At 45.2% G+C, this 16,494-nt stretch overlaps 1 pseudogene; it reads left to right on the top strand.

Annotated features, from left to right (window-relative positions):
- Positions 1-480: 480 nt before the first annotated feature.
- Positions 481-9,471, top strand: LOC136168807 (pregnancy-associated glycoprotein 1-like; annotated as a pseudogene).
- Positions 9,472-16,494: the final 7,023 nt, after the last annotated feature.

Raw genomic sequence — 16,494 nt, 5'->3', positions numbered from 1 at the left:
CCCTGGTGTGTCCCTGAAGTCTTCACTTTGCCATTTGACAACTGATCCTCGTAGCAATCTTCTCTCCAACGAAGACAGCAATGCATATCTCATGCAGTGGCTAGGAAGATGACATGAAACCACGAATGTCGAGTATGGCCCTTAGTATCCATTTTTATGATGTTCTTGGCAGTCTTTTCTCCAAGTAGGCAAGGTTCTCCATCTTCTTAAATGTCAATGCAGATCTGTTTGATTTTCCAGCCAAGCTTTAAGCAGGAGATTGCAGTTGAATTGTCTGTATTCTGAGATGCTTCAAAGTCCACTCGCCAAGGACACTGATGAAGGTACAGATTTTATCGAGACCTTTGTGTTTTTTCAGATCTATTAATGGCCTAAACGGATAAACTAGGGCATTTCAGAGCATGTAGAACGAGGGGCTCCCATCACCACTGCATGCTAAGAACCTGAACTTTCCTGAGTACTTGGAGCTAGGAAACAAGCATGAAGCTGCTTGTGCTCTTTGAGCTGGTGGCCTTCTCAGATTGCACAGTCATGTAATTATGGGGACTTAAGCCGCACCATATTTCTTTCTGTGATTTTTCTTTACATCTGATTATTCTTCCACCCATCAGGTTCAGAAGGGAATGGAATATTTCCCTGACAGTGTTAAAGTTCAACTCTTACTTATTGATAAGTCCCTTGCTATAGGAACTGTGTGTCCCAAGCGTTGGTGTAGATTTGCAGAATTGCACAACTCTTGGGGTCCAGTCATGTCATGACCTATGGAAATTGGAAGTCCTTGCAATTGTACAGTGCACAGTCAATGCAGATGTAGGTGTGGTCCTGTGGAATAGCACTTTTCTACCTTTTATTTAACATGTCCTCTTTGTTGCTCTCTACTTCAGTGTGTATATGTCTATGTCTGATTCTCTGTATCACTATCATTTTCTTCTCCATCTCTTTGGAAGTCTCTGTGAGTGTATTTGTCTCTGTGTTGTTTTCTTTTAATTTTTCATTTGACTCATCCTTCCTTCTCAAGCCTCTACATTTCCCGAACTTGTTCCCTATCTCCTGGATTCTTCTTTCAACTCTCTCTTCTCTTTCAACTTGGAAAAAGATTGGAAGAGCTACTTATACACTGTTTTATATCTGACAAGCAGTGTGACCACAACCAGTTCACAAACCTCTTGCATTTCAAATTCCTCCCTTGTAAAAGAGGATAGGAATCCCCCTTCTACCTCCTTCCCTGAGCTTCTATGAGAAGGATACAGTGGAATGGCAACAGCAATGCCAATGGCTGTCATTGTTGAGACTTCCTATTTATTAGGTACCTTATATGCAACATTTCACTTATCTCCAAAATATTCTATTTGGAGGGTTTGAATCATTAGATTCCACCATCTTACTGAGGGGAGACTGAGACCCCACAGGGTCATATGGCTTACCTAACATTACAGAACAGAACCTGTAATCAAACCTATGTCTTTGCCATGGTATATACATAACATTCTGATAATAATGTGCCTCATAAAAATGATTGGAAAATACACAGTGTCATTACAATGACAGTTACACCTTAACACTGACAACTAATTGTAGATTCTTTGTTTTCTTTGTCAAATATTCCGTGAAAGAATACCTCTAGTGAAAGTGAAGACCATGAGAAATACCCTCAGTGAAAAAAACATGCTGAACAATTTCCTGAAGGAACATGCTTACAGACTGTCTCAGATTTTTTCTCCTGGCTCAAATATAACTATTCCCCTGCTGAGGAACATCATGGAAGTGAGTGTTTTGGGAGGATGATGCTCCACAGGGCCCCTGGTGCTCTAGCCTAGCACTGGGTTCATTTGGGGATGCCACGTGGGATGTTGGGGCCAGGGTTCCTGCAGGATGTGGAAACCCTGGGCATAGGGGCCCCAGCCAGAGGAGAAGTTACTGTCATCCTCAACTCCTGGTCTTGCTGACTGGGCCCAGAAATTGGCAGGTGGCAGGTAAGCATCCATTTCTGTGTCAAAGATGTGTCATTAGTTTGAGGGAGATTGTTCCTTCTGAGGAGAAGGCAATGGCAACCCACTACAATACTCTTACCTGGAAAATCCCAAGGATGGAGGAGCCTGGCAGGCTGCAGTCCATGGTGTCGCTAAGAGTTGGACATGACTGAGCGACTTCACTTTCACTTTTCACTTTCCTGAATTGGTGAAGAAAATGGCAGCCCACTCCAGTGTTCTTGCCTGGAGAATCCCAGGGAAGGCGGAGCCTGGTGGGCTGCTGTCTATGGGATTGCACAGACTTGGACACAACCGAAGGGACTTAGCAGCAGCAGCAGCAGCAGCAGCGGTTCCTTCTGAGCGATGTGAGTCACTCGGTTACAGATGAAGAGTGAACCATCTCTGATCAGAAGGTAGAACAAACTGCAAAGCAATTGTGAATCCCCAGGCAGAGGAATTCAGTTTCCACAGATGCAAGAACCACAACCGTAAAAAGTTACTGAACCTGTATTCTGTGTAAGGCCATAACAATCTAACACATTGGTTACTGTATTTAGATTAGATAAAAGGCTTATTAAAAAAAAAAAAAGGCTTATTTTGTCTTCAAGAATGCCCATACTGACCTGAGAGATAGGCAAAGAGTAAATAGATGTTAAAATAAAGGGTCACCTGTGTGGTGTTGATTAAATGTGGTCTGAGTTTAGAGGGCGTGGCTGGGGTTGATCAAGAAGGACCTCATGGAGAAGGGGGCGCTAAGGTTGGGTTTGAAGAGACTACAGAGTATCTCAAATGAAGGCACCAGGACTTCCCTTGGTGTCCAGTGGTCCTGGAGGTCCAGTGATTATGCCTCTGTGCTTCCAGTGCAAGAGGTACCACTTCAATGCCCTGTTATAGAGTCAGTATCCTGCATACCATGTAGCTCACACAAAAAATATCAAATGCAAGCACCTCTGTGATCAAAGGCTGTGAGCTGCACGGTGGTTAGAAAGTGATTTCAAGAGATATGTGACACCCAGAGGGAGGTATCATTGTGGGAATAGAGGGTAACCAGTTCTGTACTAACCTACTCCCTACTTTTCCCTGTAGATAGTATATGTGGGTAACATCACCATTGGAACACCCCCTCAGGAATTCCAGGTTATCTTTGACACAGGTTCATCTGACTTGTGGGTGCCATTCATCTTTTGCACCAGCACAACCTGTTGTGAGTACAGACACCCCATACACGGACCATCCTTCACTTGCCCTGCCAGCCTGTTTTGCACCCTTGGCCCTGATGACACTCATCTCTCATGTCTGCAGCTATACTAGTCAGGTTCAGACATTACAGTCTTCCACCTTCCAGCCTACCCAAAAGACCTTCAGCATCACATATGGATCTGGGAGCATGAAGGAATTTCTTTCTTATGACACCATTCGGGTAATGTGTATTCAGAAGCTGAGCCAGGACTGGCTATGGAGTGACCACTGCTTGCAAAACAGATGCAGGACCTTCTGGCAGGACACTTCCTAGCCTAACTCCCGTAGATATTGGCCATCTTACCCACAGGATCCTTTCCCTGGGGAGGCAGTGCCTGTGGTGACACACGAGTAAACAGATTAGCTAACCCAGAGAGTGGCTTGAGATGGGGACTTGCAGCTTCTCTGCCCATGAGCAGTTCAAGGTTCATTTTGCTGGGAGCGAGAAGAGGGGAAAAAAACACCCACTTTTATATTCACATACTGTTCTAGCACTTTCAGGTAATAATTGTTTTAATCCTGCAACAACCCCACATAGCAGGTGGTCCTATTAGCTCATGAGACACGTGAGGAATCTGAGGTGCAGACAGCAAGAGCCTTGCTGAAGTCACACATATGGTAAACGATGGAGCTAGGTTGGCTTTTCAGGACTGAAGTTTCTGTAGGGTGTTTGGGGACAGGATAAAACTGATCTAGGGACCCTCGAGGCTGTCAATGGCTTCAGGTATCTAGACTGGGAAATTGGAGGCCAGAGAAGTCAGGGGGCCTGATAAATGAGTTCTCACTCTAGAGGATCTTTGAGAGTCTAATAAAACTAATGGATTGCCTCCCCAAAGCATTTGAGTAGTTCACCTCTCTCTCTTCCTCTCTCACACCCACACAAAGACACACATATCCTCAAAATTGAATTTCCCAGGCAGTAAATTTCATATATCCCTGCAAGCAAGATTGTATTTTCGGCTTCTGTCTTCCTGGACAGATGCAGAATCCACAGTCCCTTACAGAGAAAGCAGTCCATTCCTGTCATTCGGTCACAGTGATGCCAAAGAGAAGGCTACCTTGCTCTTGGCTCATTTTGTCCACAAGGGGGCACCGATGGGTCCTGGCCTGACTCTTGGTTGCCCCACCCGTACAGAAGCCACGAGGCCAATTTGACTCACTCAGGTGGTGTCTTTCAGAGGGGCAGATGTTTTAAAATTCATACCCTCTCTCAAATGGAACCCAAATTCCCCTCCCAGTTTTGTCTAACCGTCTGAGGTTCACCAAAGACACAGCCCAGCCTCAATTCTTCCCTGAGGATCTGATGGCAAAGCACCCCATCCCAGTCATAGCCTCACTTCACGTATCTGTAAGTGGGAACACTCTTCTCTCCCACAGATTGGGGACCTTGTAAGTATTTACCAGCCATTCAATCTAAGCGTGGCAGAATATGGGTGTGAGGGTGTACCATTGATGGCATCTTGGGCCTGAACTACCCCAACCTATCTGTCTTTGGAGCTATCCCTATCTTTGACAACCTGAAGAATCAAGGTGCCATTTCTGAGCCTGTCTTTGCCTTCTACTTGAGCAAGTAAGTCTGAGATGGACAATCCCTTTTCTAAATTAGCTGTAAGATGCTTTCAGTTGCATGAAAATTATAGAACACTTGATAAAGATGCATTCTTAGAGATAATCTAACCCAGGATAACTATAGCCCCAGGGCCATACCTAGTTACACCATTGGCTTTTATAAATAACATTTTATTGGAACACAACCATGCTCCTTGGTCTAGGGGGATGAGTCAGGAGGAAGACCAATGGAAGTCAACAGGAAAAACGTTGGAGGAAAAGGCAATAGGATTTGCTTATGAGTTTGATAAGGAAGAAAGAAGAGGGATGGTGGGTAGCTTTCGTTCCTCATTAGCATTTCACTGTGAGCCCAGGACCAGCTATCCAATTGGCGGGAACCAGTGAAAAACAAAAGTGTGGGACACAAAACAAAAGTGTGGGACCCCTTGTCAAGAAATTTAAGCATTTCAAGACAAGGAGAGCAGAGGTGGGTTCCCTTCTGAGCGTGGGGCCCTTTGGACAGTAGAGGTCACAGGCCTTTGGAGCCAACTCTGGGTAACCTGAACCCACAGCCTTAGCACTCCCAGGCCTTGATTTTCCTGAAAAATGACAAGCTGGACAAGGAGAGAGCCAAAATTCTTTAGCATCCGGTCCTCTGAGGGTGTCTGAGCACTCAGGTCACAGGAGGTCCAGGGCATCTTCAGAAGATATAGTGAGTGGAGCCCGGCCAGGTGACTCAGCTTCTAACCTCATCTGTGCCACTCATTAGCCAGTAACTGACCTCAGTCTGGTTCTCAATCACTCCTAGCCTCGATTTCTACATCTGTAGATGGGGACCTTATTAGGGTCTTGATGGGTGGAGAAGCAAAGCTCTCAGACAGTGCTGTTGCTACTGTCCTCCAGAGATCCCCTCCTCTCTTCACTCTACAATGCAGGGCGAAAGGCAGTGTGGTGATGTTTGGTGGGGTGGACCACCACTAGTGTACGGGGGAGCTCAACTGGGTACCATTGACCCAAGTGGGTGACTGGCATGTACACATGGATTGGTAAGCCTCTCCCTCTGAGTGACAGCCCAAGGGATGCTCTCACTACTGTACATGGACACAGGGAGACACACACAAATGGATTATCAGACACATAGTCACAACGACACAGGCAGACACACAGACACATGTAGACACACAAGCAGACACATAAAGATAAACAGAGACACATAAAAACGTGCATAGCTAGTCAGAGACACAGAAGCACACACAGAGACACTAACACACAAACAACCAAACACACAGGCACAGAGATACACAAACAGCCCATGGGTTCATAATCCCCAGGCCTCCTGATCAGGGTTCTGACCAGGGTCCTCACAGGGTCCAGAGAGGTCTGTGCAGCTGGGAGAGTGCTGCACCCGCTGACCTGTGAGGCAGGGAGCATGGTCAGAGGACTCTGCAGTGTGGTGAACAGGACCAGGGAGGATTTCACCAGCCTGGAAATAGTTATGATAAGATGACCAACTGTCCAGGGCTACCTGGGAACAAGCAAGTTCTCAGTACAGATAAGTCTCAGTTTACAAACAGGGAAAGTCCTGAGCAAATGGGGAAAACTTGTCTCCTTAGGGAGCAGCTACCCATCAGTGGAGAGATGTTGGCTGCAGTCTTAAGACGTGAAAGCAACTAATGAAAAATATCCCCACGTACCTGGGCATACAGTGGGGCAGGAGTTATAACAGAAAATCAGAAAGGTGGGATCCAGGAGTGACCTGAGGACAAGAGGTAATAACTGATAGGATTCTGTGTGATACGCTCAGACAAAAGCTGACCTGTCCTTTGGAGTTTCTGTGGGCTAGTCCTGTATTTCCTGGCCAAGGTCTCAGGGTCTGAAAATGGTTGTAGGAGCAGTGATGGGAGACACCCTCTCTCACAGGAGCCCCTCTCTCCCACCACTATGAGAATCTGCTGCCATGCGAATCTCCATCTTCACCCTGTGGTTGACAGGTTATTTGCTCTCCACCAGATACAGCTCTCTGGATGTTTCTATTCATTATTTTCACAGTCTTCAATCACTCACTAAACAGAGAAGCGTTGTGCATCCACTGTGTCCCAGGCACTTTAGGGAGGCAATGAGAATAAAACTCGCCCTCACATCTAAGAAGGCAGATGCACAGAAGTGACACACACACATAGTGAACTGTGACTTTGGTACATGCTAGACGTGAGGAGGGGTCTACAGAGAGTATCAAGAAGGGAGACTGATAAACACCGGGGGAAAGACTTCTCTGAGTCCAAGACAGTTAAGCTGGAACCTGGAAGATGAGAAGAAATTTGCTAGTCAGAGGGGAGGGGACTCTTCTAGGAAGGAAGACCAGCTTGTGTCAAGGTACAAAGGATCCTGGTGTATTCAAGTACCACATTCAAGGATGTCAAGGAAGGTGCTTGTCGAGAGCAAGGGAAAAGATTCAGGGCGAGAGACGAAGGGCTGTTTATGAGACAGTCGGGAAGGGAGCAACTCTGGGGAGACTCAGAGTGACCTCGATGCCCACTTTGTTCCACTGTCTCAGCATCTCCATGAAAAGACAGGTTATTGCTTGTTCTGACGGCTGTGAAGCTCTTGTGGACACCGGGACATCACTGATCCTTGGCCCAAGAAGACTGGTCAGTAACATCCAGAAGCTCATCGTTGCCATGCCACAGGGTTCCGAGGTGAAGTGTCATGCCCCAATCTCCACACCAACAAGGATCTCCAGGGCCAACCTCTCTCCCTCTAATGCACTACATTTCATATTTTGTGGTCAATAACCTGCCCTCTATTATCTTCACTGTCAATGGTATCAACTACCCAGTGCTAGGTCGAGCCTACATCCTCAAGGTGAGGGGAGGACCCTGAGGAGTGGTTCTCAAATAGGAACTCGAAATAACCCTTGGGCTGCTGCTGGGAGGAGGCCGCCCTCTGCAGGCCATCTCGCACTATTGCAGATGCTGCTGAGCCCCGTGGCTGGGCCAAAACCTGCACAACACCAACCACTTGAGAGTAAAGGCCCGTCTGGGACACTGATCATCCTGAAATAAATGTGGAGACGACACACCATGCTGGCATGGTGGGAGTCACAACGAGAGAGGAACACTGAGGTCCTCAATGTTCAAGGAGCTTCAGTTCAAAATGGAACCTCAGATACATGAACCCGGAAAGTCAGTGCTAGCAATCCCTGAAATAGGCCACGTGACAAGGAGAATGGCTGGGGACAGTCCCAGTGTGCTGTCCCAACATAGGGATTAACACTCTCCCTCCCCTTGTCGCAGTTTTCCTGGTTGGGATGATAAATTACACAGTCAGCCTAGTTCTCAGCTGCCATCTTCCCCTTGCTCTGGCCAGGTGCCCCCTTTGTGAGTTGGGGTACCTGACCTCTCTGTGGGGAGGTTGGATGCTAAGGTGAATAAAGGGTGCACAGTGACTGCTCAGGCCTGGCACAGGGTGGAGGCTTCATATCTGCTCCCTATGGGAGTTCAGAGCAGGTTGATGGACTCAGAAAAGGCTTTGAGGAACAGAAGGAATTTCAGGAATTGTAAAACCACAAACTCATGGAGCCACATGGAGGGTTGCTTGGTTCTAGGCAACACTACACTGGATTCCATGCAAATGGCTTCCAAAGGTGCTCTGCAGTGGGGCACTGGGGACTTACTAGGGGTGATGAGGGCTACGGACTGACCGGTGGGGATGGGGAACCAGAGTTTGTTACCCAATCAAGCCTGGAGTGGCCAAGAGGGTGAGTGTGGGCCGAAGGAGGCTTCCCAGAGCTCCTGAGTTAAGTCTTCAAAATGTGTTGTGGGCACTGCTATATTTAAGATGGATAACCAAGAAAGAGTTAGTGTGTGGCACAGGCAACTCCACTCAGTTATATGACAGCCTGGATGGAGGGGTATCTTTGGGACCAGGATACATAGATACATACAATTGAGTCCCTTTACTGTCCACCTGAAAACCAGAATATTGTTAATCAGCTATATTCCAATACAAAATACAGTTTTTTAATAAAGTACGGATTGTGGGGTTGCAGGAGGAGAACCAGCACTCTCTGCAGAGAAAACAAGGAGCAGGAGTCAGGAGGAAAGAAACAGGGAGTGAGGAGAACCAGGGGCCACGCTTGTTCTTTTCTAAAAATTGTATTGAAGTGTGGCTGATCTTCAGCGTCACCTCAAGTTCTGTTGCCCAGCAATGTGACTCAGTTATACACATAAAAAATATATATTCTTTTTCTTATTCTCTTTCATGTGGTTTATCACTGGATATTGAATAGAGTTCCTTTTGCTCTACAGTAGGGCTTTGTTTTATATCATTCAACTGTTTCCCCAACTCCCAGGTCTCCCCTCCCCCACACCCTTCCTCATGACAACTGCAGGTATGGGCCCTTTTTGGTCTTGGATGAACTCTCATATATCACCTGCTAATGAGAAAATCCCTTGATACTTACCAAAAGAGGGAAATAAAACCAAGAATTGTGCTGGGTCTGGATATTTGTGGGAGTCGCACGTAAGGGCTCAGGGTGACTGGTGTGTGTCTCTGACTCCCTCAGGATTCTAGAGGCCACTGCCATACCACCTTTAAAGAGCACACAGTGAGTACATCTACAGAGACCTGGATCCTGGGTGATGTCTTTCTGAGACTGTATTTCTCAGTGTTTGTTCCAGGAAATGACAGGATTGGCCTGGCACAGGAAGTGTAAATGCTTGGAGTGGCACAGGAATCAGTACGGCCGCTCCTAACAAACACTCACTCACACTTAGGGCACTTCTGCCCAAGATGCTGGTGAACTGTATTTGGTGTTCTGCACACCCTATTCTCAGTAAAGAATAAAGGGTTTCACTCATAATGGTTCTGAAACAAATGGGTGTCTATGTTAGTGCCTGGGAGGTGTACAATGATCGGGAAGGATATAGAACAAAGTCTGAATCACAGTTGAGAGGAGACAACTCCAACTGGCTTCAAAGAATGGGGAGACTCATTGAAATGATTCTGGGAATCCAGGACACAAGAATCAGAGCAAATTTAAAGATCTCAGTGACTGGACCCAAGAAATCAGAAGTCATCCGTTCTCCATTTCACACCCTCACTCTTTCATTCCCTCTTCTTTGATGGTCTTAGCCTGACAATTTTCTTCCTTAATGCTTCTATACATACTAAGGGAATCCAAGCTACCTGCCCTAGGGTTTTATGTCCCAAAGGCATCTCCAATAAGGAAGGAGATTGCAGTCATCAGAGTTCAAGTGTGTTCCCTGAATGACCCACCACAGGTCACCTGTACAGCCGCAGACCAGCCATCCTGGCAGGGCCATGGGGCCCTATGATTGGCTTTACATGGTCTTTGGCCCTGACCCAGAGGATACATATGATTCTCCATTTCCTCCAGAACTTCATGACTGAAACTGGGGAGAGGCAGCCCCAAGGATAACGACTTGGGGATGGTGTAGGCCATGGAAGAGTTTGTGATGACCCACCAACTCCACCACCTCCTCATTCAGAGGAATTCTAAGGGGTAATGATATAGACTGTTTTCATCCCATCTCAGATGAATTTATCACTGGGCTTCTCCTCCAGGGGAGTTGGGGTGAGGTACTCATGCAGAGCTGGTTCCCTTTTGTGACCACACCCCAGTCACCAGCTCTCTGCCACATATGCCTGCTCTGTCCTTTCCAGTCCTACTTGTTAAGTGGTGGCCCCAGTGGATCCCTGAGCCACCCCCCTCCTCCAGGGCCCAGAATGCCCCTTCCTTGGTTTCCAATGCTGCTGGGGAGAATGCAACGCTTGTATCAGGGGTCCCAGGGTACACAGAGTCTTCAACCTTTCTGAGCTTCCTCCAGGGGGGTAGCTACAAACTCTTTGCTTGGAGCTCCCATGGTTAGGCATTTTTGCAGGGGAAGCATCCATTCTTTCCACCTGGAGGCCCTCAGTAGATGCCTCAGCTGAGACAGGAGGAGTCAGAGGTTGATTTACTTTCAGATTGACTGGTTTGATCCCCTTGTTGTATAAGCGACTCTCAAGAATCTTCTCAAGCACCACAGTTCAGAAGCTCACTTCTTTGGTATTCACCCTTTCTTATGGTCCAGATCTCACATCTGTACATGATTACTGGAAAAACCATAGCTTTGACACTACAGACCTCTGTAGCAAAGTGAGTCTCTGCTTTTTAATACACTGTCCAGGTTTTTCATAGCCTTTCTTCCTTCCAAGGAGCAAGTGTATTTAAATTTTGTGGCTGCAGTCAAAGTCCATAGTTATTTTGGGGCCCAAGAAAATAAAATCTGCCACCATGTCCACTGCTCCCTCATTTATAAGCCATGAAGTGGTGGGACTAGATGCCATGAATGTTGAGTATCTTTTAGTGAATTTTTTTTTTCATTTATTTCTATTAGTTGGAGTCTAATTACTTTACAATACTGTAGTGGGTTTTGTCATACATTGCCATGAATCAGTCATGGATTTACATGTACTCCTCATCCCGATCCCCCCTCCCACCTCCCTCTCTACCCAATGCCTCTGAGTCTTCCCAGTGCACCAGGCCCGAGCACTTGTCTCATGCATCCAACCTGGGCTGGTGATCTGTTTCACTATAGATAATATCCATGTTTTGATGCTGTTCTCTCGAAACATCCCACCCTCTGCCACAGTGTCCAAAATTCTGTTGAGTACATCTGTGTCTCTTTTTCTGTTTTGCATATAGGGTTATCATTATCATCTTTCTAAATTCCATATATATGTGTTAGTATGCTGTAATGTTCTTTATCTTTCTGGCTTACTTCACTCTGTATAATAGGCTCCAGTTTCATCCATCTCATTAGAACTGATTCAAATGAATTCTTTTTAATGGCTGAGTAATATTCCATGGGTGTATATGTCCTACAGCTTCCTTATCCATTCGTCTGCTGATGGGCATCTAGGTTGCTTCCATGTCCCGGCTATTATAAACAGTGTTGCGATGAACATTGGGGTGCATGTGTCTCTTTCAGATCTGGTTTCCTTGGTATGTATGCCCAGAAGTGGGATTGCTGGGTCATATGGCAGTTCTATTTCCAGGTTTTTAAGAAATCTCCACACTGTTCTCCATAGCGGCTGTACTAGTTTGCGTTCCCACCAACAGTGTAAGAGGCTTCCCTTTTCTCCACACCCTCTCCAGCATTTATTGCTTGTAGACTTTTGGATAGCAGCCATCCTGACTGGTGTATAATGGTACCTCATTGTGGTTTTGATTTGCATTTCTCTGATGATGAGTGAGTTAATTTGATTAATATGTGTCTTGGCGTGTTTCGCCTTGGGTGTATCCTGTTTGGGATTCTCTGGGCTTCTTGGACTTGGGTGGCTATTTCCTTCCCCATTTTAGGGAATTTTTCAGCTATTATCTTCTCGAGTATTTTTTCATGGCCTTTCTTTTTGTCTTCTTCTTCTGGGACTCCTATGATTCGAATGTTGGGGCATTTCACATTATCCCAGAGGTCCCTGAGGTTGTCCTAATTTCTTTTGATTATTTTTTCTTTTTCCCTCTCTGCTTCATTTATTTCCATCATTTTATCTTCTACCTCACTTATCCTATCTTCTGTCACTGTTATTCTACTTTTGGTTCCCTCCAGAGTGTTTTTGATCTCATTTATTGCATTATTCAATTTTAATTGACTCATTTTTCTTGGTCTTTATTAAACATTTCTTGCATCTTCTTAATCTTTGTCTCAAGGCTATTTATCTGTAACTCCATTTTGTTTTCAAGATTTTGGATCAATTTTATTATCATTATTCTAAATTCTTTTTCAGGTAGATTTCCTATCTCCTCCTCTTTTGTTTGACTTGCTGGGCATTTTTCATGTTCCTTTACTTGTTGGGTATTTCTCTGCCTTTTCATCTTGTTTTGATTGCTGTGTCTGGAGTGGGTTTTCTGTATTCTGGAGGTCTGTTGTTCCTTTTTATTGTGGAGGTTTCACCCAGTGGGTGGGTTTGGACGATTGGCTTGTCAAGGTTTCCTGGTTAGGGAAGCTTGTGTCGGTGTTCTGGTGCGTGGAACTGGATTTCTTCTCTCTGGAGTGCAATGGAGTGCCCAGTAATGAGCTTTGAGATGGGTCTATGTGTTAGGTGTGACTTTGGGCAGCCTGTAAGTTGACGCTCAGGGCTATGTTCCTGCATTGCTGGAGAATTTGCATGGTATGTCTTGCTCTGAAACTTACTGGGTCTTGGGTCGTGGTTGGTTTCAGTGTAGGTATGGAGGCTTTTGGATGGTCTCTTATTACTTAATGTTCCTTGTAGTCAGGAGTTTTCTGGTGTTCTCAGGTTTTGGGCTTAAGTCTCCTGCCTCTGGATTTCAGTTTTATTCTTCCTGTAGTCTCAAGACTTCTCCAACTATACAGCACTGATAATAAAACTTCTAGGTTAATGGTGAAAAGATTCTCCACTGTGAGGGACACCCAGTGAGGTTCACAGAGTTACATGAAGAAGAGGAGAGGGAGGAGGGAGATAGAGATGAGCAGGAGGAGAAAAAGTGGGACTCAAGAGGAGAGAGACAGGTCTACGCAGTTGTCTGTTCCCAAAGTGTTCTCCGTAGCCCAGACACCCACAAAGATTCACAGAATTGGATTGGGAAGAGAAGGGGAAAGGAGGAAACAAAGGTGTTCTGAGGTAGAAAACAGAGAGTCAAAAGTGGTAGAGAGTAATCAACACCCTCCTGAGTAAAAATGGGAACTGAATATTGGCTTCTTAAATATCCAAAATTTATATCACATACTGAAAAACCAAGATTAAAAATCTAGAGTAGAGGTTAGACTCTTAAAAATACAATGTTAAAAACAAAAACAAAAACACAAAAATTTTAGAAATATATATTAAGTTCGGTTTAAAAATAGGGCTTCTCTCTCTCTCTTTTTTTTTTTGCAAGGTTATAGTGAAATGAAAATGAAACTTAAGGAGTTGTGGAGGAGTAATAGAGGACTTTAAAAGAAATTAAGAGAGAAAGGAAAAAAAAAGAAAAAATTAAGATAAAAATTTTTTTTCCTAATTAAAAAAATCGTAAAAATATATGAAAATGAAATTTAAGAAGTAATGGAGGAGTAATAGGGAATTTTCAAAGAAAATAAAGGAGAAAAACTAAAAAAAGAAAAGAAAGGAAAAAAATTTTTTTTTAAATAAGAAAAAAGTAAAAATATATCTAGGAATTTCTCTGGAACTGTTGCGGCCAGTGTGGGTTTGGTTCAGTTTCAGATAGCTGCTCGTTCCAGCTTACACTGCTCGATATCTATAGGCCCCTTCTGGTGTAGTCGGTGTTATCTACAGGGATTTTAATCTGTTGCACTGGTCCCTTCTGAAGCGGTTCCCTTTGTTTATTTGGCTTCTGTTTGCCAGTCTCTTCAGTGTCTCATTTCTGTCCTGACACAGGTGGGTGGAGGTGGTCTCTTGTTCCGGTTCGCTAGTTCCGTCACGCTGCGGGGAGGGGGCGGGGCGCTGTTTTACCCATCTACACTGCTCAGACTCCCAGCTGCTCTATATGCAGCGTGCCCTGCATTGTGTGTGGTTTCAGTTTTCGGGTGTTCCACAAAGGCGCAGACTCGCTTGTGCCTGCGTTTTGTGCCTTCCCCGTCCTGAGCAGCTCAGGCAGCCAGGAGCTTGATGGGTGCACTCTCATTGGGTGCTTTGCACCTTCTCCCCTCCTCGGCTCCAGCCTCAGTTTCCACTTACGCCGGTCGGGTGCATGCGCCTTGTGTTTAGCCGCGACCCTTCCGGCGGATGTTGACCATTCAGAGTCTCAGGAAGTCTTTGGTTAGAAACTGGAGGCCTATTTGCAGTGTGGTATGGGATGTGCTCTTTGGGGCCGAGTTTGCCCCTTTCCCCTCCTCCCTGCCTCCTGCCTATGGCGGGGCTGGGCCGGTCCGCAGCCGGCTAGCTCCTCTGTACTTGCTCAGACCCTTTGTTCTGTGAAAGACCGGCAGTGTGTTTGGCCAGTTAATTTTCTCTCTTTCTTTTGTTGTCCCACAGTTTAAGTTGGTATCTCACAAAAGCTCCCTCCGATTGCCCTCAGGGCACTCAGGCCCGGTCCTTACCCTAAACAATGCCGCCCGCTCCTCTCCGTTCCGCCCCCACTTGCTGGTGGCTGATGTGGGCATCTGGGGTACTTTTCTGCTGGGAGTTGCTTTTAGGCACGTAATCTGTGGGGTTTATTTATTTATTTATTTATTTTCCTCCCAGTTAGGTTGCCCTCCGAGATTCGAAAACTTCCCCCAGACCCGCCAGTGCGAGGATTTCCTGGTGTTTGGAAACTTCCTCTATTAAGACTCCCTTCCCAGTATGGGTCTCCATCCCTAGCTCTTTTGTCTCTCTTTTTATCTTTTATATTTTGTCCTACCTCCTTTCGAAGACAATGGGCTGCTTTTCTGGGAGCCTGATGTCCTCAGCTAGTGATCAGAAGTTGTTTTGTGAAGTTTGCTCTGGGTTGAATTGTCCTTTCAGTGAATATGTAGGGGAGAAAGTGGTCTCGCCGTCCTATTCCTCCTCCATCTTGGCTCCTCCCCTGAATAGTTTTTTGAATGTTGAGTTTTAAGCCAGTTTTTTCATCTCCTCTCCCCATTGAGAGGCTCTTTAGTTCTTTGTTTTCTGCTATTAGGGTGGTATCACCTTCATATCTGTGTATGTTGATACTTCTCCCAGCAATCTTGATTCCAGTTTAGCAATTATCCAGACTAGCATATCGAATGATGCATCCTACATATAAGTTAAATAACCAGAGTGACAATCTATACCTTGTCATGTTCCTTTCCCAACTTTAAATCTTTCTGTTGTTCTGTGTCTGATTCTAACTGCTACTTTTTGACCTACATACAGACATTTTAGGAGAAAGGTAAGGTGATTTAGTGCTCCCATTTCCTTAGAATTTTCCACAGTTTGTTGTGGTCCACACAGTGAAAGGCTTTAGCATAGTCAGTGAAGCAGATGAAAATGTTTTTCTGAAATTCCCTTGCTTTCTCTATGACCCAATGGATGTTGGCAATTTGATCTCTGGTTCCTCAAGCTAGTTTGTACATCTGGAAATTCTCAGTTCATGTACTGTTGAAACTTAGCTTGAAGGATTTTGAGCATTACCTTGCTAGCAAGTGAGATGAGCTCAATTGCATGATAGGTTGAACATTCTTTGAAATTGCATTTCCTTTGGATTGAAATGAACACTGACCTTTTCCAGCACTGTGGCAATGGCTAAGTTTTCCAAATTTGGTGACATATTGAATGCAGCACTTTTACAGCCTCATTCTATAGGATTTTTAAACAGCTCAGCTGGAATTCCATCACCTTCCCTAGCTTTGCCTGTAATGATGCTTCTTAAGGCCCACTTGACTTCATGCTCTAGTATATCTGGCTTGATGTGAGTGACCCCCGCATCTTCCCTGTCCTGGTCATTATGACCTTTTTTGCATAGTTCTTCCATGCATTCTTGCCACCTCTTCTTAGTCTATCTGCTTCTTTTAGGTTATTGAGTTTTCTGTCCTTTATTGTGCCCAAGTTTGCATGATGTGTTCCTCTGGTATCTCCAATTTTCTTGAAGAGATCTATACTCTTTACAATTCTGTTGTTTTCCAGTAGTTCTTGCACTGTTCACTTACGAAGACTTTTCTTATCTCTCCTTGCTATTCACTGGAAGTCTGCATTTCATTGGGTATATCTTTCCCTTTCTCATTTGCTGTTCACTTCTCTTATTTTCTCAGCTGTTTTTAAGGCCTCCTCAGGC

The sequence above is a fragment of the Muntiacus reevesi genome, chromosome 5 (genome assembly GCF_963930625.1).
Source record: "Muntiacus reevesi chromosome 5, mMunRee1.1, whole genome shotgun sequence".
In the NCBI taxonomy this organism is placed as follows: domain Eukaryota; kingdom Metazoa; phylum Chordata; class Mammalia; order Artiodactyla; family Cervidae; genus Muntiacus; species Muntiacus reevesi.
The sequence above is the reverse complement of the archived record's forward strand: the minus strand, read 5'-3'. Positions and strand labels throughout refer to the sequence as shown.